Genomic DNA, 27,865 nt, shown 5'->3' with positions numbered 1-27,865 from the left:
GTATTAAATTTATTACCTTCTAAGATTGTGTCACATGTAGGTGAGTACAAGTGTGCTCATGAGCTATGGAGTAAAGTAATTGCTCTTCATGAAGATCCTACACAAGCACAAGAAGTGGAGAAACCCAAGGAGAAAGGCTCATTGGTCTAAGAGGAGGATGTGGAGATGAGCTCAACATCCGATGAGGAGGAAGAAGTGGAATCAGCCACATCTTCGGAGAAGGAAGAAGTGGAATCGTCTACATCTTCAAAGGAGGAAGAAGAGTCCGAGATAGGGGAGATTTTGGAAGCTCAACCCTCAATCTCAACTACTGAGAAGAGCGAAAAATCACACATCAAGTGTTTTAAATGTGGCGAGATAAGACACTACAAGAGTAGGTGTCCATTGCTCAAAAAGGTAAAGAAGGTAAATCCTAAACCCTATAAAGTTGATTTAAAAACTAATTTGTGTTGTAGGGATGGTGCCAAGAAGAAGTGACATATCATATGCTTCACGTGTGGTGAGCAGAGTCACGACCACACGAAGTGCCCAAGGAGGGGAGAGCTCAAGGAGATGGAGCGATTGAAGCAATGGAGGAGGATGAAGCCATGTGGATGCTCATGTCAAAGAGGAGCTCTAATAGTAGGTAAGAAGGTATATCCTAACTTGAACTTTAATTTGGATATTAATTCAAGTTCTAGGGATATACATGCTAGAAATAATATAGATTATTTATTGATGTATAATTTTGGATTTAAGTATAATGATAGGGATAGGAATAATACGGTTAATAACCCTAGGAAATCATATGCAAAGGTTAGATCTAACAAGAACCAAACTACCATGCCTAAGGAGAGGAAGGTAGTGAAGGATCTAGGCATTAATTTTAAGAAGGGGAGACACATGCCTAAAAAGGTGGATAGATCTAGGAATGTTCAGATGGACAAATTGATTCTAGGGTTAGAAACCTTGAATTAGAAAATCAAGCTTTGAGGGAGAAGCTTGATGGGGTAGAAAAAGTCCTAGGTAGATTCATTAATGGATCTAAAGGACTTGATAGGATGTTGGGTAGTTAAAGACCTAATCGTGATAGATCTAGTTTGGGATACTGGTCTTCAACAAATAAGGGTAAAGGGAGAATATCCATGGAGCACTTTGGCGGGTATGCCATAGTAGAATTCCCTAAGGCCAAAAGAAGGTCATATGCAATGATTGCAAGTGCAAATGGCAAAGGGGAAACCTCCAAGACTATGGAAGAGTCTTATGCTAGAATTGCATATGACTATAGCAAAGAGAGATAGAGAAATGACAAGGGAAAGTCATTTAACGATAAGGAAAAATTAACCAAAGACAATGTGTCTAAAATTAAGAATGTCAAGTTTATAGGTCAAATGTCACCTGAGGTAGACCGAAATGGCCTAGCCATAGTGGATGAGTCATTTAGGTAGGTGGCTAAGATTAAGAGCTCTAAGGGGAGCTCAAAGAGTCTTTTTGAGACACGTGGTCAATGGATCTCAAATGGATCTTGCTTAGGATTCTAGATAAGTCATGAAATGTACCAAAGTAGGTTAGAGATAGACTTAAGTCTCTAATCCAGTTAGGTGACATAGTTGGGATATGATTCATGCATAAAAATATGAAATGAGATTCATACTGCATGAAAATTAGTTTGATGTATAAATGTCATATAAACTAATGTAAGGGATGCATTATGATTTAGTATGGGTAGATACATCAAGAGAAAGTCAAAACTAGGACTTTAGGTCAAGGTTCAATTAAACTATTTTAATAGTTTTGAGTTTTATGTTAATCTTGAGATCTGTGATAAATATTATATATATATATTTCTAAGTAGATATTGGTAAAATAGACATCTCCACAAAATTTAGAAATTTTTGGAGGTCAGCAGAATTTTTGGTGCATTTCTAAAGTTGGATCAGAAATATAGTTTGGGGCTGAAATAGTGTATCAGTCAACTGATACAATTACCAGTTGACTGGTAGCACTGTTCATTGAATATAGAATGATTTTGTGAGGTTGTTTCAATGAGGGCAGTTGATTGGGGCCTATAGTAGTTGACTGATACAGTCCGAAACTATTTTTTTAGCAATAGAAAATGACTAAAAGAATGATGTATATAATCATAAAGTGAATTAATACATGATAATTATAGTCATTAGAGGTTAAAGAAACTAATCATTGGGATATTATTGGAGCTCTTTTTGATGTATGGTAAAATAAGAGAAACTTAGGTTTAAGTGGGAAACCTAAATACCTTTGTAAGAAATCCTAATGTAAGGGGGAGCTTAGGTGAAGGGAGAGCCTAGGATTAGGTTCCATGATTTATTCATGAGTTGGTTTACATATTTATTTGCATGTGTAGCGTTATATTGTTTTCCTAACTTAAATGGGTTGCCAAACATCAAAAGGGAGGAGATTGTTGGAGCAATTTGTGTAACCCTAGGTTTTGATGTTTAGGCAAATGTTTAAGTTATGATTATTGTCATATTTAATATGTGCTTGTGAGTGTGCAGAATGTAAGTACAACAAGGAAAGTCCAAGTGAGATCTTGGCAAAGGTGAAGGTCCAAGTGGAGTCTTGGCAGTATAAGTGTAAGTATGTAGTCTTGACAACGTAAGTCCAAATGTGACTTGGCAAGGATGAAGTCCCGGAGCGAGGAGCTCTTGGCAAGGTTGAAGTCCTAGAGGTGAGAAACCTCTTGGCAATGAAAGACCCGATAACAAGGACAAGACCGAAGGAAGCTCTTGAAGGCAAAGCGTGAAGGATAGGGAAGCATCTGATGGAGGAGGTTAGAAGGCAATGTTGAGTTGCACGGGCGAGGACGAGTGCATAAGTGATTGCACTCGGGGTAAAACCCTAGGTTTAGGGTTTACCAGTCCACTGTTATATGTCTCAGTCGACTGGTAGTTAAGAACCAGTAACTTGGACGGATACAAAATTTGTGGTTGTAGAGTTACCAGTCGACTGCTAAAGTTACTAGTCGACTACTAAAGTTAGAAGTCGACTGGTAGCGAACAGAAAACTTCTGTTTGCTTAGCCCATGAAGACCAGTCGACTCATACGTATGACAAACGGTCGGTATTGAGTCATTGGGGTGTAACATCAATTTTCCATAGAAGTCAGTCGATTGATGACTTTACCAGTCAACTGGTAGTAAGAAAACAGCTTGGATGTTTTCCCCAATCTCTATATAATGGAGCTTAAGATGGCTGATTTGGGTGACGAAATTAGAGATAATTAACTCTTAATTAGAGTCCCCAAGCTCTCTTGTGATCCTCGTGTTCTTGATCGAGTTGTGGTAAGGTTTCTCCATAGACAAGGAGGTTCAAGTTAGCGGGAGTTTGTTAGGGAATGATCCATCGATGGATTGAGGGATCGTCCACCTTACGGACAATGATAGAATAGAAGCCCTAATCTCTGAACCACATTAAACGAATGTGTTAGTAGTTTGCTTGTCTTTCCCTTATTATCTTTCATATTTATAGGTTAGCTTTCATATATACTTGTTGTTTGTATTTCCGCTATGCTAATAAGTGTAGGAAGTGATCGAAGTGGGCGATCGGCTATTCACCCCTTCTAGCCGAGCATCAAGGTCCCAACAAAACTTTATTCAAACTCATAATTAATGCAAAATATTTTTGTATTCTTGATTGTTGTTATTATTTGATGGATTCTGGATATTGTAACACAGATGGATTTTTAGCTCTTTTTTGAGGGCAATAATACAATTTAAATGAGTTTCACGGTCATCGACCACATACAACCGAAGAGTATTTTAATATGAAACATTCTAAGGCTGGAAATGTGATTGAGAGATGCTTTGACTTGCTAAAAGGGCGATGAAAAATATTAGCTTCCCCCTCATTTTTTTTCCAATTGAAACTCAAGTGCACATTATTTTAGCGTGTTACCTTTTACATAATCTGATTCAAAAATACATAAGTTTTAATCCACAAGAGTTAGAACCACTTGAAGAAGATGCCGTCGAAGATGAACACTATGAAGATGATGAATATGTGACAAGTATCATCCCAACAGAAGAATGGAACAACTTTAGAAATACGTTGTCAATTGAAATGTTTAATCATTGGAGAGAAAGACGATATCCTTGACCATTTATGGGGCAAGGGGATATGTTAATGATGTTGTTATTGCATTTTCATGAATGCTTTAACATGTTTATCATGTTTAAGAAGATGACTATTCTATGAACTTAATTGTTATTCATCTATTTCAATAATTATTTTATTTTGGTTTATATATTATTTATGATCGAATAAATTTTGTTTTCTGATAAATTTGGTATCACATGTTATTGTTTCTTGTAACCATAGTCCTTTTTCCTCATTACTTTTAATGATTTGACATTATTATATGTTAGGATAGAGCAAGATCAAAGAGTTCGAGGATGTGGGTGAAATAAATGCTTCTGGATAGAGAATGAGATCCAAGTATTAATTGGAACTCTTCAAGATATAACTCATGATCCTTCATGGAAGACCGATGATGGTTTTGAAAGAAATTACATGGTTGAGGTGCATAGGAGAATGCTAACTAAGATCCCTACTCTTACAAGTTACACCTCATCTTGAGTAAAAAAATCAAGTGGTTAAAGATATGATTTCATATTATTAATGACATGTGTAGATAAAGTGAATGTCAATGGAATTATGTGGAGAAAAAAATAACATGTGAAAAGTAATGGTTTGATAGCTATTGTAAGTTAATTTTATATATTGTGTCTAAAATTTTTTACTTTCTCAAATCTTTCATTTCATATTTCCTTAAGTTTTTTCAATCATGTATATTTTCTATTTTACAGACTCATAAAGAGGCAAAAGGAATGAGAAATTTTAAATTTCCATATTTGAATCAACTTGAATTAGTCTATGAAAAGGATAGAGCTACTAACACTATTGTTCAAGAGTATGTAGATGATATTCACAATTTGAAAGTGGAGGTGAAAATCTAGGCGTATTCTACAATCTTCAAATGAGTACGAAGAAGACAATAATGTGTACTTTGAATCAGAATCAAGCCCAACTACTTCACACAACATTGATGTGACAAAGTCAACTACAAAATGAAAACAACCATTAATAACTGTAGATAAAGTTACAAGAAAACAAACCAACAACAACACACTTGGATATTGGGATACAACTACAAGACATGAACAGTGGATTTCACACTTTTGTGGTTAATTTTAATGTAAAGTTTATAATTATTGCAAATGTCATGGTAGAAGAGAATTTGCAGAAAAAATGGCTTCAGAAAGAATGAAAGATGTGATTGTTGAGTAAATGAACCTTAGCCTTCCTAGTGGTGATATATTCAAAGTTGCTAATATAGTCACTACAGATAAGGACAAGATTGATGTGTTATTCAATTTGTTAGAGCAATCTCAATGGTCCGTTTGACCATGTGTTTTGGTATTTGGGCAAAGGATTTAAGTTAAGTTCACCCTTGTATTTGATATGTATATGTGAGTGTGCAGGTTTGCAGGATACATATATGACTCATCTTGATGGCTTCGGGTCTGGTGAAGGATGAAGCATCCGAGGGACCGTGGGCAAATCAGCAAGGATAAGGGTCTAGGGAAGCGACTTCGAGGCATACACGAAGGATGACATTGGGGACAAGTCGCGGGCTTGAATGCATCTGAGAGATGAGAGTCAAAGGAAGTAGGCTTGAAGGCAAGAGGTGAAGGCTACAACGAAGAGTTAAGTGAGTCGTAAGGGTGAGGGTCCGAGTGCTGAGAGACTGTATTCGAGGTACTAGTCTACTGATGGAAATGACAGTCGACTGGTATAGTCGAATGGGAGTGAACATAATGCTTTTATTCACTCAGCCAGTGTAGAGCAGTCGACTGGTATAGTCGACTGGGAGTGAACAGAATGCTTTTCTTCACTCGGCCAGTGTGGAGCAGTCGACTGGTACTTTCACCAGTCGATTGGTATCGAGTCGTTGGGTTGTAATAGTAGAATCTCCACAGAGGTCATTCAACTGACACTTTCACCAATCGACTGGTAGGCAGGATTTTTCAACCCGTGGCCTATATAACCAAGGTTTGGAAGCTTGGTTAAGGTTGATAAAATTAGTGGCGGTTAATCCTAATTAGTAGTCAACTAGTCCCTTAGCAATTCGAGTGCTCTTGGTCGAGTTGTGGCGAGGTTTCTCCATCGAAAAGGAGGATTGTGCTAGCCGGAGTTTCCGGGGATTAATCCACTGACAGATAGGGATCGTCTACCTCAAGGACAAGCTGTGGAGTAGGAGCCCTAATCTCAAAACCACGTTACATCGATGTGCATTGGTTTGCTTGTTCTTGTTTCTTCTTTTTCTTTAGCTTTCATATTTATTTTTGTATTACTCCGCTTCGCAACTAACAAATATGTAGGAAGTGATCATTTGGGGCGCCGTCTATCCAACCCTCCTTCTAGCCGACCACACAAGATCCCTAGCTAACAAGTGGTATCAGAGCAAGGGCACTCTCCTTCGAACTAATCACCGAGGAAGCAAGAAGATGACCGACTTGATAGCACCTCTAAAGTTTGAAGGAGGAGGCTTATGGGACATCACATATTGGATGATGAATATGGAGGTCTTCTTCAATACGGATTGGGACGCCATGATGGTGGTCAAGGAGTCATTCGAAGTCCCAAGAGACAAGAAAGGGAAGAAACTCCGACCACATCATTGGAGAGAGTAGAGAGAGAGGGAGAGAGTGAGCATAAGTGAGTTAAGGTGAATTGAATTTGGGGATGAATCTAGGATTTCGATTTTACTATGATGCTAGTTAATGCCTATGTATTATTCATCTACCTAACTTTATGCTTACATTCTTGTAGAGCTTCTAACTAAAGTCCGACATAACCTCGCGAAGATTACACTTAAGAGTTTATCCAAGTTCTAACGTCATTAAGTAAAGAAGCAACCTTAAAAAGTTTGGTTAAAAGGATAGCCGAGGGCCCCCGGTCATACAATTGCTAGAATTATCTAATATACTTCCTAATGGTAGATTAATGATATTAAGTAAAAGAGGTAACCTAGAAAGTCTGGTTAAAGGGATATCCTCTGTCACAGGGCCCCCAGTCATACAATTGCTAGATTACACAAATCACTTCCTAATATTAATTTAGGACAAACCCATTAAACTCTAATTAGCTTCCCTTATAGAAAATTGATTTCTGTTTCAATGAAATGTCGTAGAGAGTAAGGATACCCTATGTCACAAGGTTCCCCGATCATACAATCTAAAGCATCTCTTCTACACGGTACCCAAAACTCTACATTTAAATGTATTGACATTACACACATTTTATCAAATACATATAAGGCACAACACACAAGAACAAGTCATAAAACATATCATAATATAAGAAAATGCCCAAATACATAGTTTATACATCAACAACGTATCACAATTACTTCATGTATTCTAAATCTGGAGATCTACTTCATAGCAGTGAAGAAATAACCAAAAGATATGAATAATAATAGTTTACAACTCAAATCATAAAGAAAGGAGAAGAGAAAGCTTAGCAATGCATTGACGATGTCTCCGGGAGGATCTCCATGCTTCGACGGTGGATGGATCATTGATGGCTCTTCGGATGATGGTTCTAGGGTTTCCCCTAAAGGAGAAAACCCTCTCCCCAAGAAAGGGTACAAAGTTCCACTCAAGATGAGTCAAAGAATAGGTTTCTTGACCCTTTTATACCTCTTCGAAATTGTCCAGATCTGTTAGATTTATAGGACTCTGCCAAAATAGGTTTTAGACCCCTTAAACTTAGTTTTCTCGTGTTTCACTCTAAACTAAAGTTGTATCCCTTGAAATTATCTATATTTTGATAGTTGGATTGACCTATGGCTCAAATCAAGCCGAAAGTTATGGTAGTTCAAATTTTGGTATGTATAGTTTGGATGGAGGATGCGATACAGATGTGCCTTGGTGCCTTTTAGCATGGTTATACCATGTTTTCTTCTATTGTATTCTAAATAAAAATTATAGATCTTGAAGTTAGCTACATTTTGGTATCGAAACAACCCTTAACTCTATCTGATCACAAAGTTATGACCATTTTACTTTTGGTCTACAATCTACCTAGAATTCGACATGCCTGTGGTTGATCGCCTCACGGTCATGCCTATGTCGTATGGTCTTCTGGAAGTTGGGGAGCATGACCTTGCCAAGAGGTATGACCTGCACATGTTTTGGCCGAGGGGGGAGACATGGTCATGTTGGTGCAATTTATACTAATGATGTAACTCAAGTTTTGATGAATGACAAGTGAATTAAGTTAGGTGTTATTATGATCTAATTGCTTTATCAAGTGTGTAGGAGTTGACGAGTCTAGAGGACCTGACACCAGGATGAAATCTAACTAGGTCTGAGGATCCGATAGTTGGTATGAAGCCTATATAGGTTAAAGGGTTGACTTGATATCTGACGGAAAGTCCGGCTGGGTCCACGGGGCCTGACAGCTGGTCGAAGTCCTGTTGGTTCTGCGGACTTGACAACTAGCGAAAAAACCTAGTGGGTCAAGAGGTTAGTCAATGACTATGAGTTAGTAAGTGAAGGTAAGTTACTCGAGGAATGTGACTCAGTGAGGACGCATCCCGGTTGAGGGATAGTAGACATCGGTTCAGTTTAGGTCCATTTTTTATCCCTAAACTGAGACCTTGACTGGTTCCTAGTCCTGGGAGGACAAGAACTAAGTATTATTGCTTATTATTATGCTAACATTGTCTTGTAAGTTATTATTTGGTTTGTTGGACTAACGTAACTTGCAGAGCAAAAGGAGCAAAAAAAGCCTCGGGTGAACAGTACCCGAGGCGCATTCAAGCATTGGAAGGTGTCTTCACACTATTCATAGAAGACACCTTTGGTGCTATGGAAGATGCCTTCCAATGGATAAAATCTGACTTCTTCGGTGATAAGGATCAACACTTTTTGGGATCAAATTTTACACGCTGGAGATGCCTTCAACCCTATGGAAGGTGCCTTCCACAACTTATAAAAGGAGTGCTCGACCAAGATTCTATATACAACTTCCATACAAGCTTCTACACGTTCGATTGAGGTTTTAACTGCTCCAACTTCTTGCTACTGCCCTGCTATGACTTTTCTACACCTGACTGACGCTGAGAAGCCTCCCAAACACGTAACTCAAATCGAACAGCTACAAACAGTGTTGGATAACAAAAGTTAATCTCTGTACTTTATTTCTGCAAATGGGAAGTGTAGCGTGTTTTACTCGAACCCCTCTTCCGGCGATTCCAGAAGTGGTTTTTAGTGAATTAGTCATCGATAGGTCCGTGAGACCTGGGTCTTAGAGTAAGAGTCATTGAAAGCTCTGAACCAAGTAAAACCACTTACGTTCTTGGGATTTCTTGTTTCTTTCTTTTCTGCTGCACATACTTTGTTCTTTAAAAAATATTTAATAAGAAAGTTTTTAAAACCACGTAATTCACCTCTCCCCCCGTCACTCTCACGTGCAACTCAATCCAACAAGTGATATCAGAGCAGGTTCTGCTCTGAATTGATGCAATCACCAATCGAGCCGAGAGAATTATTTTTTTTTTACTTTCGATCTTTCGTATCTTATCTAAATTGGTAAAACGTACCTCTTTAGATAATTATTCCTCGTTCAATTTTAACTCAAAGTTGGTACAACATTACTCGAATTTTTCGATATTTTTTTCTCAAACTCTACTAATCCAAGACCAAGTCTTGGTATCTCCTTTTTAGTTCTCTATTTCAGTGAAATTAATGGTCCAAAACGAAGGATACAGCATCGTTCGTCCGTCGCTATTCAACGGGGATGACTTCCCATACTGGAAGAGATGAATGGATGTTTACCTAAAGACCGACTTCGACCAGTAGTTTAGCGTCACCAAAGGATACAAGGCGCCAGTTGACCATAACACTGGAATTCCAATGGACCCAAAAAATTAGAATCTGGAGATGAAGAAGAAGACCTAGATTGACTTCAAGGCCCTCAATACAATCCAGTGCGGACTAATAAAGGAGGAACTAAACCGCGTTGGCCACACAAAAATGCAAAGAAGCTATAGAACAAGCTCATAGAACTACACGAGGGAACCAACGATGACCAAAAGAGACTTATTCTTAAACAAATTATTTAATATCAAAATACAGGAAGGAGAGTCAGTCAGTCAATTGCATGCGAGGATAAATGACATCCTCAACGGGCTCCACACAATCAAGCATCAGATGGACAACCGAGATCTAATAAAGTATGCTCTAAACACATTTCCTTGAAATATTCTGTGGACATCCATTGTGGATGCTTACAAAATCTCGAGGAATTTATCAAAATTAAAATTAGATGAATTTTTCTATGAATTAGAGCTGCATGAACTGACTAATGCCAAACTCGAGAAAGGTATTGCTTTTGTTACAGGATCATCAAAAGAAAGATCTAGATCTAAACCAGAACCAGAAGATGAGTCTGACCCAGACTCAGATGATGAAGAACACCTAGTGAACCTAGTAAGAAAAATGTTCACTAGGAGAAAGAAAGACTTCACCAAAAAGGATTTGTTGGATCGTGAAAGTCGATAGAGGGGGGGTGAATATTGATCAAAAGAAAATTATCGTAGAGTAAGTAGCGGAAAAGTAGAATCACAACGCTAACAAGAACCGTTTTACTTGGTTCAGAGTCTTGGTCGACTCCTACTCCAAGGCCCGCATTCGTTGAGTGCTTTCGTTGGACAATCCACTAGTAGTTCGAAAAGATGATTACAAAATTTGAAGTACAGAAATGCTAAAATAAATGAAATACCGACAACAAGTAAGGAAAAAGAAATTAGCGCATTGTTAGAGAAGCTTCGTCGTAGGAGCACAGCATAGGATCGCAAGCGTCAGAAGACGTAGTCATGAGTTGATCTTGTTGGAACCCCAAGGTTATTTTGGTGTGATCATCAAGTTAAGTTAGGTCCTGTCGGTTTTTAACCTTGTGTCTAAGTGTGCAGGAGCTTAAGAGCATAGGGAGTCGAGCAGAAGACTCAGCTAACGTGAAGGACGGCACGCGGTGTGTCCGAGGGACGAGGCGCTGCGAAAGAGTACACAAGCGGACAAGAAGGAAGTGTGCGGTGGTTCCGAGGGATGAGAAGCCGGAGCGGAAGACTGCTTGGGGAGCAAGAGACGCAGCTAGCGAAAAGGTTAGCACGGGGTGCGACTGAGGGATGAAGACTGCGAATGAGTACGCTGGCGGACGAGAAGGAAGCACGCGACGATTCTGAGGGACGAGAAGTCGGAGCGGAAGCCTGCTCGAGAAGATCGGAAGTTGGGTTCGGGTGAGCCCTATTCCGGATGGTAAAGATTACCCAAGCGAGCGGAAGACTCGGACTGAGGCGAACGGAGCTAGAGCAGAAGATCCAGGTTGAAAAAGTCAATGGGGTTGACTTTCCCAGCTGGGGCGCTCGGAACTGTCTGGGCGCCTGGAACAGTCCGGGGCGCCTGGAACAGTCCGGGGCGCCCGGAACCCTTCCGGGCGCCCAGACCGAAATTTTATCTAGATCTCGATCAAACCAAGATCTGTGCGTTGGGGATAAAGTTTTATCCCCTCCAGGGCACTCGATACACTTCGGGGTACCCCGACCAAGACTATAAATACAGCCTTGGTCCAGAATCTTCAAAACAACTCAAGAATTATAATTCCAACACTTGTGTGCTTCTTTTAGAGTTTAGCTTCTTTCTTTTTGGCTTTCATTGCTGTTAGAGGCTTCTCCGCCTGAAGGAGATATTCTAGTGCGTTCCATTCCTTGGATTAACAACCTCCCCGGTTGTAACCAAGTAAATCCCTATGTGACTCTTCTTTTTTATTTTAATTTACTGCTGTTATATTTTGCAAGTGTTAGTTTAAGAAAAGTCAAGAAGGGTTTCTTGTTATTATTTTTGCAGGCTATTCAACCCTCCTTCTAGCAGGCCACTGCAGTCCAACAGATCTTTGCTCCAGGGCATATCCTCCATATATAGGAGGCTTCGGGCGCCCGGATCCCTTCCGAGCGCCTGGAATGTGACGTAGTCCATCCAACCCGAGTGCTCTATGTGGCGAAGCGATAAGAGGATAAAACTTGCATTCCGGGCGCCCGGACCATCCGAGCGCCCGGATCCCTTCCGGGCGCCCAGCAACCTGCAAGAAAACGTTAGTCCGCGGCGGAATGCAAATTATACAACCCTGCAAAATAAAGTATTAGCACAGTTATGATACTCAAACATAGTATTAATTAGATTCCGTCTCACTGAGACTAGAAATCTAGTCAAGATCTCAACTTAGAGTTCCGAAATGGTTCTAAGTTGGATCGACGCCTAAGTCCCCTTCTCGGGAATGCGTCCTCACAGTCACTCCCCTCCAGTGACTTACCTTAACTTACCTGCCAGACGTCCGGTCAGCTCATCGACTCGTCTGGACTTCGTACCAGCTACCCGGTCAGCCCGTCAACCTAGCAATACTAAGTTAGCACAATAGATAAAAAATAGTACAGTAAACCTAGGGTTACCTCCCTAGAGTTGCCTAGCTTCACTCACTAGGACTTCCATTGTCTGACTTCACTCACCAGGACTTCCTCCACCTAGCTTCACTCACTAGGGTCTGACTTCACTCACCAGGACTTCCTCCACCTAGCTTCACTCAGTAGGGCCCAGCTTCACTCACCAGGACTTCCTCTACCTAGCTTCACTCACTAGGACCCAGCTTCACTCACCGGGACTTCCACCACCTAGCTTCACTCACTAGGGCCCGACTTCACTCACCGGGACTTCCACCACCTAGCTTCACTCACTAGGGCCCAACTTCACTCATCGGGGCTTCTACTTTGCCTAACCTTTGGTTAAGACTTACCTTTGCTAGTCATCTAGTCCTGACTAGACTTCTCTCTCTCTCTCCCAAACATCAAGTCCTGTTTGGGTCAACCCTTAGTCATATTGTCAAACATCAAAACCTTAGAGGTCGGTTGCACCAATAGGATCTGCAGAAGATCAAGTCCACTCCCAACCATAACAAGACAAATGTCATGTGCTTCAGATGCAACAAGAAAGGGCATTACAAGCACGACTGCCCGAATCTCAAGAAGAAGAAAGCCCTCAAGGTGACTTGGTACGAATCATCTGCGGAGGAATCAGATGGCGAAAAACTGAAGCACACCAACTACCTCTCGCTAATGGCATACGAACCTAAATCAGAAAGTGAATTAGAAGACGGGTCCAAATCGAAATCGAGCCACGAGTCATCACTCATTTCTAAATGTTCCGATGAGGTACAATCTATTTTAAGAAATTTTCTTTTTAAAATAATTTCTTATTTACATAGGAAATTAACTATTCTAAAAATTAAATAAACGAACTAAGTATAGAAAATAAAACACTTAATGAACAACTAAAATTAAATTCAACGACCAACCCGATTCAAGCTGAAATCCTAACTCAAGTTGCAAAACTTGACAATGAAAATATAATTCTAAAAGTTAAAAATAATGAACTCAAAGGACTATTCGAAACTTTCACCACAAGATTAAAAAATTTAAACTTAATTCTTAAAACACAAAAATCTGTATATAATAAATCCGAGCTTGGATACAATTCCAGCTCAGCAAATAAAACTTTTATACCACTTACTAGCCAAAATAAGAAATAAACTAAATCTTGAGTTCCAAAAGCGTGTCTAACCACGCAAGTAGGACTCAATCAACTTTATGTACCTAAAGATAAAATACACTATCTAAAACTAAATAAATTAAATAATTCAGCTTTAATCTAAAAAATTAAACCATCTAAACTAAATTCAATAAAGTCAAACAAAGTGTCCTCGGGGCCATGGTGTCGCCGTAGGACATCCAGGTTGTCTCCCAGGTACCCGCGGTTTGAACCCCAGCTACGGCGTATTTGTAAGAATTTTTCCTCCAAATGGGGAGCGTAATCAAAGGATGCTGAGCTTCTGGGCTGGCCGCCGCGTGCGCTTCCCGATTTACCCTAGTGGCCGGTGGAAAATTTTCGTGGGACTGGGCCGGTCACCCCCAGAGATAGTCAATGAGACTAACTGGGATTATCATTTTTTTGTCCCCGGGGCCATGGTGACGCGGTAGGACATCCAGGTTGTCTCCCAAGTACCCGCGGTTCGAACCCCAGCTACGGCGTATTTACAGGAATTTTTCCTCCAAATGGGGGGGGTCGTAATCAAAGGATGCTGGGCTTCTGGGCTAGCCGCCACGTGTGCTTTCCGATTTACCCTGGTGGCCGGTGGGAAACTTCCGTGGGACCGAGCCGGTCACCCCCAGAGATAGTCAATGAGGCTAACTGGGATTATCAGTTTTTTAATAAAGTCAAACAAAGTAATAACTAAATCTAAATTAAATAAAAATAAAATTAATCTAAACTCAAACTATAACCAAGTTCATTATAACTACAAAGCAAATCGACACAAATCCAAAACCTAAACCCAAAGTTTAATAATTCAGGGGAGGCTCCAAACTAGTTGGCACCTCTAAAGCAATAAGTTACCCGACTGGGTAATTAGAATTAGTTTAAATAGGGATAAAAGTTTAGCTTAATAAATGATACTGGAGAAGTTTTGGATGATAGTAGGTTAGGGAAGCTCTATCTATGCATGTTTTGGAAGATATGACTTCGACCTAGTACATTTAGTTGAGTAGAACTAATTGAAGTTACCCCTTACTAATCATAACTGGTTAGACCAAAGTTTTGTACTAAGCTCAGTGGATAGGATTATTTAAAAAAATTCAAAGGCGTGGTTACTTTAATGATGTTTAGGTGACTCACCACAACTTAGAACTTTATCCAAAGAATGTATATTTATTGAACCCAGAGCTAAACTTGAATTTAACACAAAGTTAAAATCATACCCTAAAATTCAACTTAGCTCATCTCACAAAATTATAGGATTTCCTGATTGAAAATATAGATCGGGTGAGATGACTAAGGATTAAATTAAAATTAAAATTAAATTAAACTTAAATTAAATTAAATTAGAACAAATTTAACTCAATCGATCTAGTTAATAATGACTCCCACGTTTTGTAGGAAACCAAGTGGATACTGGACAGTGGTTGTTCCAGATATATGACTGGAGATCACATAAAGTTTACTCAACTAACATACAAAAGCCTAGGAATGATTGCCTTTGGAAACAACGGCAAACTTAAGTTAATTGGGATGGGTAATATCGAACTCAAAACTAACTTTATTGTTAAAAAGGTATTACTTGTTGATAATTTTAAATATGATCTACTTAGCATTGGTCAGTTGTGTGATTTTGAATATAAAGTTAGATTTCAATCTTTTGAATGCTTAATCAATCACATAGACAATGTTGGATCGTGATCGTTCGATAGAGGGGGAGGGTGAATATCGATTATGAAAATTTCGATGAGAGTAAGCGCAACGGAAAAATAAAACAATGCTAACACATAACCTTTTTACTTGGTTCGGAGCCTGTGTCGACTCCTACTCCAAGGTCCATACTCGTTGAGTACTTTTGTTGGGCAATCACTATCAGTTCAAAAAATGGAATTACAAATTTAGTACAAGAATTGATAGAAAAGAAAAATACCGACAAAATGAAAAGAATTAAATGGAAGAGAGGCTTTGTCGGAGTGGCCTCGCGGCGTTTGCAGGAGCACAAGAGAGTAGTTCTTCAGTTATGAGTTGTTGTTTTGAGCTCCGCCTTTGACCCTCCTTATATAGGAGGCTCGGGGCGCCCCGGATCCCTTCTGGGCGCCCTGGTGTGACGTGGCAAACCCAACCAGTGAGCTCCACGTGTCTAAGCCACGATCTGGATAATATTTGCCTCCGGGCGCCCAGATCCCTTCCGGGCGCCCGAACCTCCTTTCTCTAGAAAATCCTTCTCCTGCAAGATAAGGTTAGTCCGAGACAAATATATAATGTGTAACCTGCAAAACAGAGTGTTAGCACAGTTTATAAGTTTAACATAAAGAGTATGACTTAGATTCCATCTTTCCGAGACCGGAATCTAGTCACGATCTCGACTTAGATATCCGAAATGGATCTAAGCCGGATCAACGCCTAATGTTCCCTTCCCAGGAACGCGTCCTCACAGTCACTCCCTTCTAGTGACTTACCTTTACTCACCTGCCAGACGTCCGGTCAGCCCTTCGACCCATCTGGACTTCTTGCTAGCTATCCGGTCAGTCTGTCGACCTAGCTGGACTTCGTGCCAAGCGTCTGGTCAGCCCGTCGACCCAGTTGGACTTCGTGCCAAATGTCCGATCAACTCGTCGACCCATTTGGACTTCGTGCCAAGCGTCCGGTCAGCCCGTCGACCCGCTTGGACTTCGTGCCAGACATCCGTTCAGCCCGTCGACCTGTCTAGACTTCGCCTGCACACTCGGTCAGAGTGTTAGATAACGACCAACCTAACTTAACCCAATTTGTCATTCATCGAAACCTGAGTTAGACCGTTAGTGCTAACCGCACTAACAATCTCCCCCTTTTTGATGGAATGACAACCTGGTTAAGTTAGTGAAAAAATATGCAAGTAAAACAAGCATTTAAAGGGTTTTAAAGTTAGTTTGTATTTTCAATTTTTGGTTTAGCTAACTTAACCACCTAACCCTCCCCCTTTGACATTCATCAAATACAATCATGGATCAAGTAATCATAAATACATAAGAAATTTAAAAGATACAAGCATGAGTCAGATTAACTTGCGGGAGTTTGAATGATTAAAAGTTTTTAAAGATATTCTGAACCTTTTCAAAATGGCTAAGTTATAAAAAAATGGCTAATTTTGTAAAATAGCTAAGTTTTGAGAAATAACAAATTTAGCATCATAATTTAGTATATTTTGAGTAATTTTTTAAAGATAGTTTTGAAAAATTAAATAAATTTGCAAACTCAAAGAGAGTTTTTAAAGCTAATATTCAAACATGAGTTTTTAAGTTCCAAATTTCAAGAGATTAAATTTTCAAAATAAGTTTCAACTTGGAACGCTTTACAAACATGAGTTTTTCAAAATTAAAGTATCAAGATCAAGGTGTAGACTTTTCAAAATAAGTTTCAACTTTGAAACGCTTTTCAAATCTGAGTTTTCAAAACCAAAATTTCAAACTTCAAGGTTTAAAATTTCAAAATAAGTTTCAAAAATAAAAAAAAAATCAATATTAAGTTTGAAAAATCTACTTTTCAAAACCAATTAAAACTAAGTTTGCAAAAGATTCAATTTTTTTTTTAAACCTAGTTTATAAAATCCAATGTAAACCCTTAGTTTTGTAAAAGCTAGTTTTTAAAACTAGAGTTAAAAAAAATTCAAACATAAGTTTTTAAAAAATTTCCAACACTAAGTTTGAAAAAATCTACTTTTCAAAACTGATTAGTTTGTAAAAGCTTCAATTTTCAAGACCTTACTGACTATCAAAAGATAACAGCTTTCACTTGGTTAGTCAAGTTAAGTGCATTGTAATCAGTTAGTGTTTGACTACACTGAATAACTTAACTTGATCAATGTCTGTTTTGTATTTAACGCCCAGACTTATGTCGATGCACTGATATAAGCATCTTAAGTCCAGGCAACTGGCCTATGCATCTCACCCCTTTCTATGTTTGTCAATCACAAGCAAGGTGAACCTAGGGTGTTGGTGAGATGCTCAAATGCTAATCCTAGGGGAACATGATTTCTAAGGGACTGGCCTAGTCTAAGGCTAAAAACCTTTTTGAAATTCTACAAATAGCAAAGTTTAAAAAAATAAAACAATTTTAACCTAGGATTTAAAACAATCATTTTTTAAAATAGTTTTGAATTTTGGAAATCCTAATCTATTAAACACATCTCTAATTTTCTACGTAGATTGCTAAATTCACTTTCAGAGAGTGGTTTTATGAATATGTTAGCTAAATTTGACTTGGACTCAATGTATTTGAGTTCAATGTCACATTTAGTGACATGATCCATGATAAAGTGATGCCTAATTTCAATGTGTTTAGTTCGGGAATGATGCACTGGATTTTTTGTTAGGTTAATTGAACTAATATTATCAATTAAAACTTTTACATTTGTAAGGTTTAAGTTAAAATCTTTTAGGGTGTGCATCATCCATAATAATTGTGCAACGCACTCTCTTATAGCTATATATTCTGACTCGGTTGTTGATAGAGCAACACAGTGTTGCTTTCTACTAAACCAGCTGGCAAGTGATGGACCCAGTAGTTGACACCCACCACTTGTACTTTTACGGTCTAATTTGCACCCGGCATAATCAGAGTCAGAATATCCTAACAGTTCAAAGTTATTGATTCTGGGATACCAAATTCCTACATTTGTTGTTCCTTTAAGGTATCTAAAGATTCTTTTGACTTGAGTCAAATGAGATTCTTTAGCACGGGTTTGGTATCTAGCACACATACTAACTGCAAATAATATATATAGTCGACTTGCAGTTAAGTATAGTAGGCTACCTATGGCACTCCTATAGTATTTTAAATCAATTGGTTTTCCATTGGGGTCATCATTCAAGATTGTGTTCACTGCCATATGTGTTTTTATCTCTTTAGTGTTTTCCATTCCAAATTTCTTAAGTAATTCCTTAATGTATTTTTGTTGAAAAATGTAATTTCCTTCATTTGTTTGTTTGATTTGTAATTCTAAAAAATAGGTTAATTTACCTACTAGACTCATTTCAAACTCGTGTTCCATTAGGCTTGTAAATTCATCTAAAAATTTTGAATTTGTTCCACCAAAGATTATATCATCTACGTAGATTTGGGTTATAAAAATGTCTTCTTTTATTAACTTGACAAATAAGGTGGGGTCAATTTGACCTTGGTTGAACCCTTTAGAGATTAGGTAAGAAGTTAGTCTTTCATACCAAGCCCTAGGTGTCTGTTTGAGTCCATATAAAGCCTTTTTTAATTTGTAAACATAGTCAGGGTGTTCTAAATTCTCAAACCCAGGTGGTTGTCCTACGTAGACTTCTTCTTTTATTAGTTCATTTAGGAACGTAGATTTAACGTCCATCTGATATAATCTAAACCCTTTGTGGGCTGCATAGCTAAGTAACATTCTAATGGACTCTAATCTGGCTACCGGGGCATAAGTCTCATCATAGTCAAGTCCTTCTACTTGACTAAACCCTTTAGCAACTAGTCTGGCTTTATTTCTAGTGATTTCCCCAGTTTCACTTAGTTTGTTTCTAAATACCCATTTTGTTTCTATTACTTTCTTGTTTTTGGGTGGTGGTACCAAGTCTCAAACTTCATTACGCTCAAATTGAGCTAGTTCTTCTTGCATAGCTATGACCCAGTCTGGGTCAAGTAGGGATTCAGCTATGGTTTTGGGTTCAATTTTTGAGATTAATGATATTTGGCTTAGATTTCTAAAGGATGACCTAGTTTGAACCCTTAGATCTGGGTCACCAATTATTTGATCAGTTAGATGATTAGGGTTGACTCTTATAGTTCTAGGATATTAATTCTCTTGAGGTTGATTTTCGTATTCATGGTTTAGGGGTTGGTTGGTTCCTTCAGAATTGTTTTCTTGAATAAATTCAATTGGTTGTAGTTGAGTTTGTTCTAGGTTTTCATTGGATTCTTCGAATTTCACATTGGTAGTCTCCTCAATCCTTAGGGTAACCTTATTATAAACTCTGTAGCCCCTACTATTTAGGGAGTAACTTACAAAAATTCCATTTTCTACTTTTGAAGTGAATTTTCCTAAATGGTCTCTTGTGTTTAGGATGAAAACTGGGCACCCAAATACTCTAAAATATTTTATATTAGGTTGTTTGTTATAGTAAATTTCAAAAAGAGTTTTATTGTGTGTTTTATTCAGTGTTGTTCTATTTTGCACATAGCAGGCTGTGCTAACAGCTTCTGCCCAAAAGTATTTAGGTAGATTATATTCATTTAGCATAGTTCTGGAGGCTTCAAGTAGGGTTCTATTTTTCCTTTCTACAATTCCATTTTGTTGGGGGATTTTCGGACACGAAAATTCATGATGATATCCATTTTCGAGACAAAGTTTACTAAAATTGTGGTTTTTAAATTCTCCCCCATTGTCGCTTCTAATTCTTTTAATCTAGATATCTTTTTCATTTTCAATTTATTTACAGAAATTTATAAATATTTCAAAGGTTTCATTTTTATTTTTTAAGAATTTTACCCAAGTAAACCTAGAATAGTCATCTATTATTACTAGACAGTATAAGCTTCAATTTATTGATTTGACTCCATGGGAGTCAAATAGGTCTAAGTGTAACAGTTCTAAGATTGAGTTGGTTTGTGACTGATTAGTTGGTTTGTGGGTAGATTTTGTCTATTTACCTTGTTGACAGGCATTACATATGGTTGAATCTAAGTTAGGTAATTTTGGTAGACCTCTAACTAATCCATTTAGTCTACTTATATTTCTAAAATTTGTGTGTGACATTCTTCTATGTCATAACCAGGTTTCTTCTTTTTGTGTTAAGTAATACTTAATTGAAGAAGTGGTTAAGTTAATTGCATAGATGTTGTCTTTTCTAAACCCTTTTAGGCTTATGTTAGGGTTGTCTAAGTGTTTGATTAAGCATTCTGTAGATAAAAACCTAACCTTATACCTAGTATCACACAATTGACTGATACTCAAAAGATTATACTTGAAATTTTCAACAAGTAAAACATTTGTAATAATAAAGTCAATTTTTAGTTTGATATTACCTATACCAAATACCTTGAGTTTGTCGTTGTTTCCAAAGGCAACCATTCCTAGGCTTTTGTAGGTGAGTTGAGTGAATTTTGTGTGATCTCCAGTTATATGTTTGGAGCACCCACTGTCTAAAATCCACTTAGTGTCCTACAATGGGTAGGAATTGGGGTTAGTCTAAATTTTGGACTTATAGTCATTCTTTAGATTTGATGAAAGTAAGTTGAATAAGATTTAATTTTTAAGTAAAAAATTTAAGTTTTTTTTAATTTAAGTTTAGTTTTAAAAAAAAAATTAAGTTTGATTTTGAAAATCAATTTTTAAGTTTAAACAAAATTTAAGTATTAATTTTAAAAAAATATTTAAGTTTTAATTTAAAAAAAAAAATTAAGTTAAAAAATATTTAAGTTTAATTTTTAAAATAAATTTTTAAGTTAAAAAAATATTTAAGTTTAATTTTAAAAAAAAATTAAGTGAAAAAAAAATTAAGTTTAATTTAATTTAATTTAATTTAATTTAATTTAATTTAATTTAATTTAATTTAATTTTGATTTAATTTTAATTTAATTTAATTTTAATTTAATTTAATTTAATTTAATTTTGATTTAATTTAATTTTAATTTAATTTAATTTTAATTTAATTTAAAGTTAAGTCCTTAGTCATCTCACCCGATCTATGTTTTCAATCAAGGAATCATATAATTTTGTGAGATGAATTAGGTTCAATTTTAGGGTTCGTTTTTAACTTGTGTTAGATTCAGGTTTAGCTTTAGGTTCAACAAATAGGCGTTCTCTGGATAAACTTTTAGGCTATGGTGAGTCACTTGGACATCATTAGAGTAACCATGCCTTCGAAGTTTTCCAAATAGTCCTATCCATTGGACTTAGTACAAAACCTTGGTCTAACTGGTTAGGATCCATAAAGGATAGCTTCGGTCAGTTCCACTTAGCCAAATGCACCAGGTCGAAGTCATATCTTCCTAGACATGCATAGACTAAGCTTCCCTAACGTACTATCATCCAAAACTTCACCAGTACCATTTTTCAAGTTAAACTTGAACCCTTTTTAACTAGTCCTAATTGTCCTGTCGGGTAGGTTGGTTAGGGTTACCCTGCCGGGTAGGTTAGTTTTGGAGGTGCCAGCTATTCTGGAGCCTCCCCCTGAATTAATGGCCATTAATTTAATTTTTAGTTCTAGGTTTATGTCTATTTCTTTTATAATTATATTTTACTTGGTGATAGTTTAAATTTTGGTGAGTTCTAATATATTTAGATTTTAAATTTTTTTGTTTAGGTTTGTGTTCTGGTTTTTGATTTGGTTTATTTGACTTTACGTAATATATTTTATCTTTAGGGATATAATATTGGTTAGGTCCTATTTGCGTGGTTAAACACGCTTTCGGAACCCAGGCTTTATTCGTTGGTTTGAATTGGGTTATTAATGATTTAAAAGTTTTATTTGAGTTCGACTTATATCCGAGTCCGATTTTATTATAACATGCTTTTTGATTATTTAGGATTAAGTCTAAATTTTTTGATCTGGTAGTAAATTTTTCTAACATATTTTTTAAATTATTAATTTCCAATTTTAATGATGAATTCTCCTCCTCAAGTGTTAGATCTTGAGTAGGTTTGTTATTTACAACTTGTTCCTTGAGGATTTGATTTTCCTCGAGGAGCAATTTGTTTTCAGTTTCTAATTTAACTAACTTATTATTTAAGCAAGAAATAATTTTAAAAAACTTTCGGTTTAAGGTTAGGAATACCTCTTCGGAACCTTCGGAAACGAGTACGGACTCGTGGCTCGATTCGGGTTTGGACCCGTCTTCCGATTCATCTTCCGACTCTGCTTTGCAGGCCATCAATGCGAGGTGGCTCTGGTGCTTCTGATCTTCTGCTTCTGATTCGTTCGAGGCGGAGTCGTCCCACGTCGCTTTGAGGGCCTTCTTTTTGGTCGGCTTCGGTTTGTCGATCTTCAGTCTTGGGCACTCGTTCTTATAGTGCCCCTTTTTGTTGCATCTGAAGCATGTCACGTTCCTTGAATTGGCTGGCGAACTGATCTTCTGTCAATCCTTCTTGTTGAAGCTTCTCTTCCTCCTGGTGAACATCTTCCTTACAAGGTTCACCAGGTGTTCTTCATCTTCAGAGCTCTGGTTAGAGTCTTCTTCAGGTTCAGCCTTGTTCTTCTTGGAGGAACCTGCATATAAGACAATACCTTTCTCGGCCCCAGTGTTAGTCTGCTCATGTAATTCCAATTCACAAAACAGTTCATCTAATTTAAGATTAGTTAAATTCTTAGAAATTTTGTAGGCATCCACTATGGATGCCCACAAACTGTTACGTGGAAATGCATTTAACGCATACCTGATTAAGTCTCTATTGTCCATCTGGTGGCCTATTGCGTGGAGCCCGTTGAGGATATCCTTGATCCTCGTGTGCAGATGACTTGCTGTTTCTCCTTCCTGTATTTTTATATTAAATATTTTATTTAATAATAAATCCCTTTTTGTTACCTTAGCGTCGCTAGTTCCTTCGTGCAGCTCGATCAGTTTGTCCCACAGTTCTTTAGCGTTCTGGTGCGGTCCTACCTGGTTCAGTTCTTCCCTTGTTAGTCTGCATTGCAAAGTGTTGATTGCTTTGTTCTCCGTCGATACCTTTTTCTTTATGTCCGGAGTCCACTGTTCCAGATCTAGTGGATTCCCGGAGTTGTCAACTGGAGGTCTGTAGGTTTTTGTGACGGTTAGCCATTGGTCGAAGTCAGTCTTGAGGTACACCTCCATTCACTTTTTTCAGTATGGGAAATCATCCCCGTTGAAAAGAGGAGGTCGCACTGTGCTGAAGCCCTCGATCTGCGACATTTTAATCTGCACACAAGAAAAAAAGCAAATAGAGAGATTCCAAGACTTGGTCTTGGATTAGTAGTGCGGGAAGAATTAAATAAAAATAACTAAATTGGTGTTGCACTAATTTAGATTTAATTACGACGGAAGGAGATTTCCAAAAAGGTAATAATACCAGTTTGGAATTAAACGAAAAATTGAAATCCGAAAGCAAGAAAAAAATCTAAAAAATAGATCACCCCCTTGTCTGATTGGCGATTGCACCAAATCAAAATGGTACCTACTCTGGTACCACTTGTTGGATCGTGATCGTTCGATAGAGGGGGGTGAATATCGATTATGAAAATTTCGATGAGAGTAAGCGCAGCGGAAAAATAAAGTAATGCTAACACAGAACCTTTTTACTTGGTTCAAAGCCTGTGTCGACTCCTACTCTAAGGCCCGTACTCGTTGAGTACTTTCATTGAGCAATCACTATCAGTTCGAAAAATGGAATTACAAATTTAGTACAAGAATTGATAGAAAAGAAAAATACCGACAAAATGAAAAGAATTAAATGGAAGAGACTAGAGAGTGCTTTGTCGGAGTGGCCTCGCGGCGTTTGCAGGAGCACAAGAGAGCAGTTCTTCAGTTCTGAGTTGTTGTTTTGAGCTCCGCCTTTAACACTCCTTATATAGGAGCCTCGGGGCGCTCCGGATCCCTTTCGGGCGCCCTGGTGCGACGTGGCAGACCCAACCAGTGAGCTCCACGTGTCTAAGCCGCGATCTGGATAATATTTGCCTCCGGGCGCTCGGACCTCCTTTCTCCAGAAAATCCTTCTCCTGCAAGACAAGGTTAGTCCGATGCAAATATATAATGTGTAACCTGCAAAACAGAGTGTTAGCACAGTTTATAAGTTTAACATAAAGAGTATGACTTAGATTCCGTCTTTCCGAGATCGGAATCTAGTCACGATCTCAACTTAGATATCCGAAATGGATCTAAGCCGGATCGACGCCTAATGTTCCCTTCCCGGGAATGCGTCCTCACAGTCACTCCCTTCCAGTGACTTACCTTTACTCACCTGCCAGACGTCCGGTCAGCCCTTCGACCCGTCTAGACTTCTCGCCAGCTATCTGGTCAGCCCGTCGACCTAGCTGGACTTCGTGCCAAGCGTCCGGTCAACTCGTCGACTCGCTTGGACTTCGTGTCAAATGTCCGGTCAGTCCGTCGACCCATTTGGACTTCGTGCCAAGCGTCCGGTCAGCCCGTCGATCCGCTTGGACTTCGTGCCAGACATCCGGTCAGCCCGTCGACCTGTCTGGACTTCGCCTGGACACTCGGTCAGAGTGTTAGATAATGACAAACCTAACTTAACCTAATTTGTCATTCATCAAAACCTGAGTTAGACCTTTAGTGTTAACCACACCCACAGACAACCCTAACATAAACTTAAACGGGTTTTGGAAGGACAACATCTATGTAATTAACCTAACCATCTCTTCACTTAAGTGTCACTTGACACAGAAAGAAGAAACTTGGTTATGAAATAGAAGAATGTCCCACATAAACTTGAGAAACCAAACAAAATTAAATAGCTTATCTAGAGGCTCACCAAAATTATCTAATTTAGATTCAACAATCTGTAATGCTTATCTGTAACGCCCGAAAATTCTCAAAATAATTATTAGAAATATCCTAGTATTTTTCTGAAATTTTAGGACATATTTATGAAATTTTTAGAGTAGCGGAAGTAGCAAAAATAAAGGGAGTCGTAAAATAGCCTACGCGGGAATTGAACCCGAGACCTATTGGGTCCTACGACTTATAGCGGACTCTAGTAACCGAGTGAACCCAGCAGGGCCGTGCTGAAAGGAAAGGGAAACAATTAAATTTATATTCAAGTTGGGCCGGAATTACCACTTAATATAAATAGGAAATTATTAAGTGGGGTTTTATTTTTGGATCGGGATTTCTTCTCGTCAAACCCTCACCGACGCCACCTCTCCCTTTTCTTCTTCTCTCGGCGCCAACCACAAGGAAGCTAGGGTTTCATTCCAAGGGACCATAGGAGCACCTTCCGCCGATGACTCCAGCACGAGAACGTTTCCCTCCGCAAGAGGAACACGTAGACGCAAGGAGATCGTCGAAGGGATCTTCTCCACCGGGAAACTAGCGATTAGAATCGTAAGACAATTAGCACAGGAGGTAAGAAACCCCTCACCTGCAGTATAAGTAGTTATTCGTGTGATTTTTATGCATTAGTTTATTCGTATGCAAATTTTAGCACATAGGGTGTGCACTAGCGTACACCAAGTGCTCGGTAGAATGTTTAGCACAGTCAAAATGCAATTTAGGCATTTTATTAGCTTAGGCGAATGCCATAGAAGCATTTTTACAGCTTATATAGTCTTGCTACAGCTTTTATGGACTAGACGTCCAATGGGTGGGCTCCCACAGTCGCCTCTAGGTTCGGACAACCTAGTTCTGGGTTTAGACAACCTAGTAAAAGCAAGACAAGAATTATTAGCTTATGTTCAGTATTTTACTTTCTCAGTGGCACTGTACTGGATTAGATATCCATTGGGTTGGGCTCCCATAGTCGTCCCTAGGTTTAGATAACCTAGTAAACCCTACTAAATTCGGGACTTGCAAACCCAGGTCTAGTCAGGGATGCGCGCATAGCAAGTACAGTTGCCGTGCTCAAACAGCAGATTGATTATTATTTTAATCTACTTATGAATATAGTTTTCAAACATCACAAAATAGTTATGTGAATCAATACAGCTTTAGTATCAATTTAGTATTAGCTTAGCTCAGCTTTTGTATCAGTTTAGTTTCAATTGATACAACATGATAGATTATGATTAGCATTTATTGCCATGATCAGTTTCGATTTCCATGTGTTGTATGCCATGCCATGTTTAGCATATTCAGTATGTTCTTTTCAAATAGCATGTTTTCAAAGCATAAATAGCATTGTATGCATGTTTTTGTGAGGTAGATGGTTTCTTACTAAGCTCTCAAGCTTACAGATACTATTTTCCTTATACTGCAGATAAAGGTAAAGGGAAGATGGACTAGTGGAGGCTGGAGGTCAATGCAGTGATGAAGATGTGTGTGGATGGAACTTGGAACAAAGATCTTAGGTATTTTAGCAAATTTAACTATTAGAACTTTGTTATTTTAGTTTTTGCCGTTCAGTTTGCTTAAATGTTATGAATTAGTGGATTATGCACCATGACATGTGTAGAATGCTAGATAATTGATGTTAGGAAGCATTTCATTTAGTTTGGAATTGATATGATTTTGGCACGAAACAGTGCTGAAATCGGGCTTCTGGTGTCAAATCAGAAACCCCAATCGATCGGCCGATCGATTGGGGCTTCTCAATCGATCAACCGATCGATCAAGAAGTTCGTACCGCGAACAGTAAGCTCCTGAGTCGATCAGCCGATCGATCCGGATGCCTTCTGTCGCGAACAAAAAGCCCTGGGATCGATCACTGGATCGATCGATCCAGAATATTGCCCGGAGCACAGTAGCATGCTGAATCGATCACTGGATCGATCCAACCTAAGTTCCGTATACAGTAGCCACCTGGATCGATCAATGGATCGATCCGCCATTCCCATCGATCCGTGGATCGATTGGAAGGCCTGATATCAGCAAGAAAGTCTTAGTTAAGTTCCTTGACCATTGGGGGATGTAATATATGTCATGAATAGTTTAGATTACATCCCTTAGCACATATAGAACCAGGAAATGATAATAGTTTAGCAAAATTTTAATTAGTACAGCTTCCGCACCTAGATTTGATGATGGTCTTGGAATAGTTAGCACAACATAATGTGACGATCAGTCTTACAGCTTAGTTAGTAGAAGGCGGGTCGTTACAGAGTGGTATCAGAGCAGTTTCCATACTTCCTACACGCACATCAGCATTGAACCTGCAGCTTCCAAGTAAGAACGTCTCTCACTTTCTCTATGTTTCTTGTTTCCATGTTCAGATATAACTAAAGCATGCTTGTTTATGATAGTAGTTAATATGATAACAGTAGTTACTCTATTAAGATTATATTAGTCATATATGCCTCTATGTCTCTAGGATGGCACGAGGACGCCCAGCTAGAAGGGCACCAGCTACTGAGCCCCAGCATGAGGCAGGCAGTTCAGTGCCTACCCCAGACCTTACAGCATTAGTGGCTCAGTTACAGCAGCAGCTAGCTGAACAGCAGCAGGAAATAGCCACCTTAAAGGCTAATCAGCAGAATACTCCCACAGTTACCCCGGAACCAAACTTAGCGACACCAGTAGTCTTAGAGGTTCCACGATCCACTGCGGCACCGTAGCTCGGGAACACGAGAG

Source organism: Zingiber officinale, chromosome 9B, assembly GCF_018446385.1.
Source record: "Zingiber officinale cultivar Zhangliang chromosome 9B, Zo_v1.1, whole genome shotgun sequence".
NCBI lineage: Eukaryota > Viridiplantae > Streptophyta > Magnoliopsida > Zingiberales > Zingiberaceae > Zingiber > Zingiber officinale.
This window is presented reverse-complemented; position numbering follows the sequence as displayed.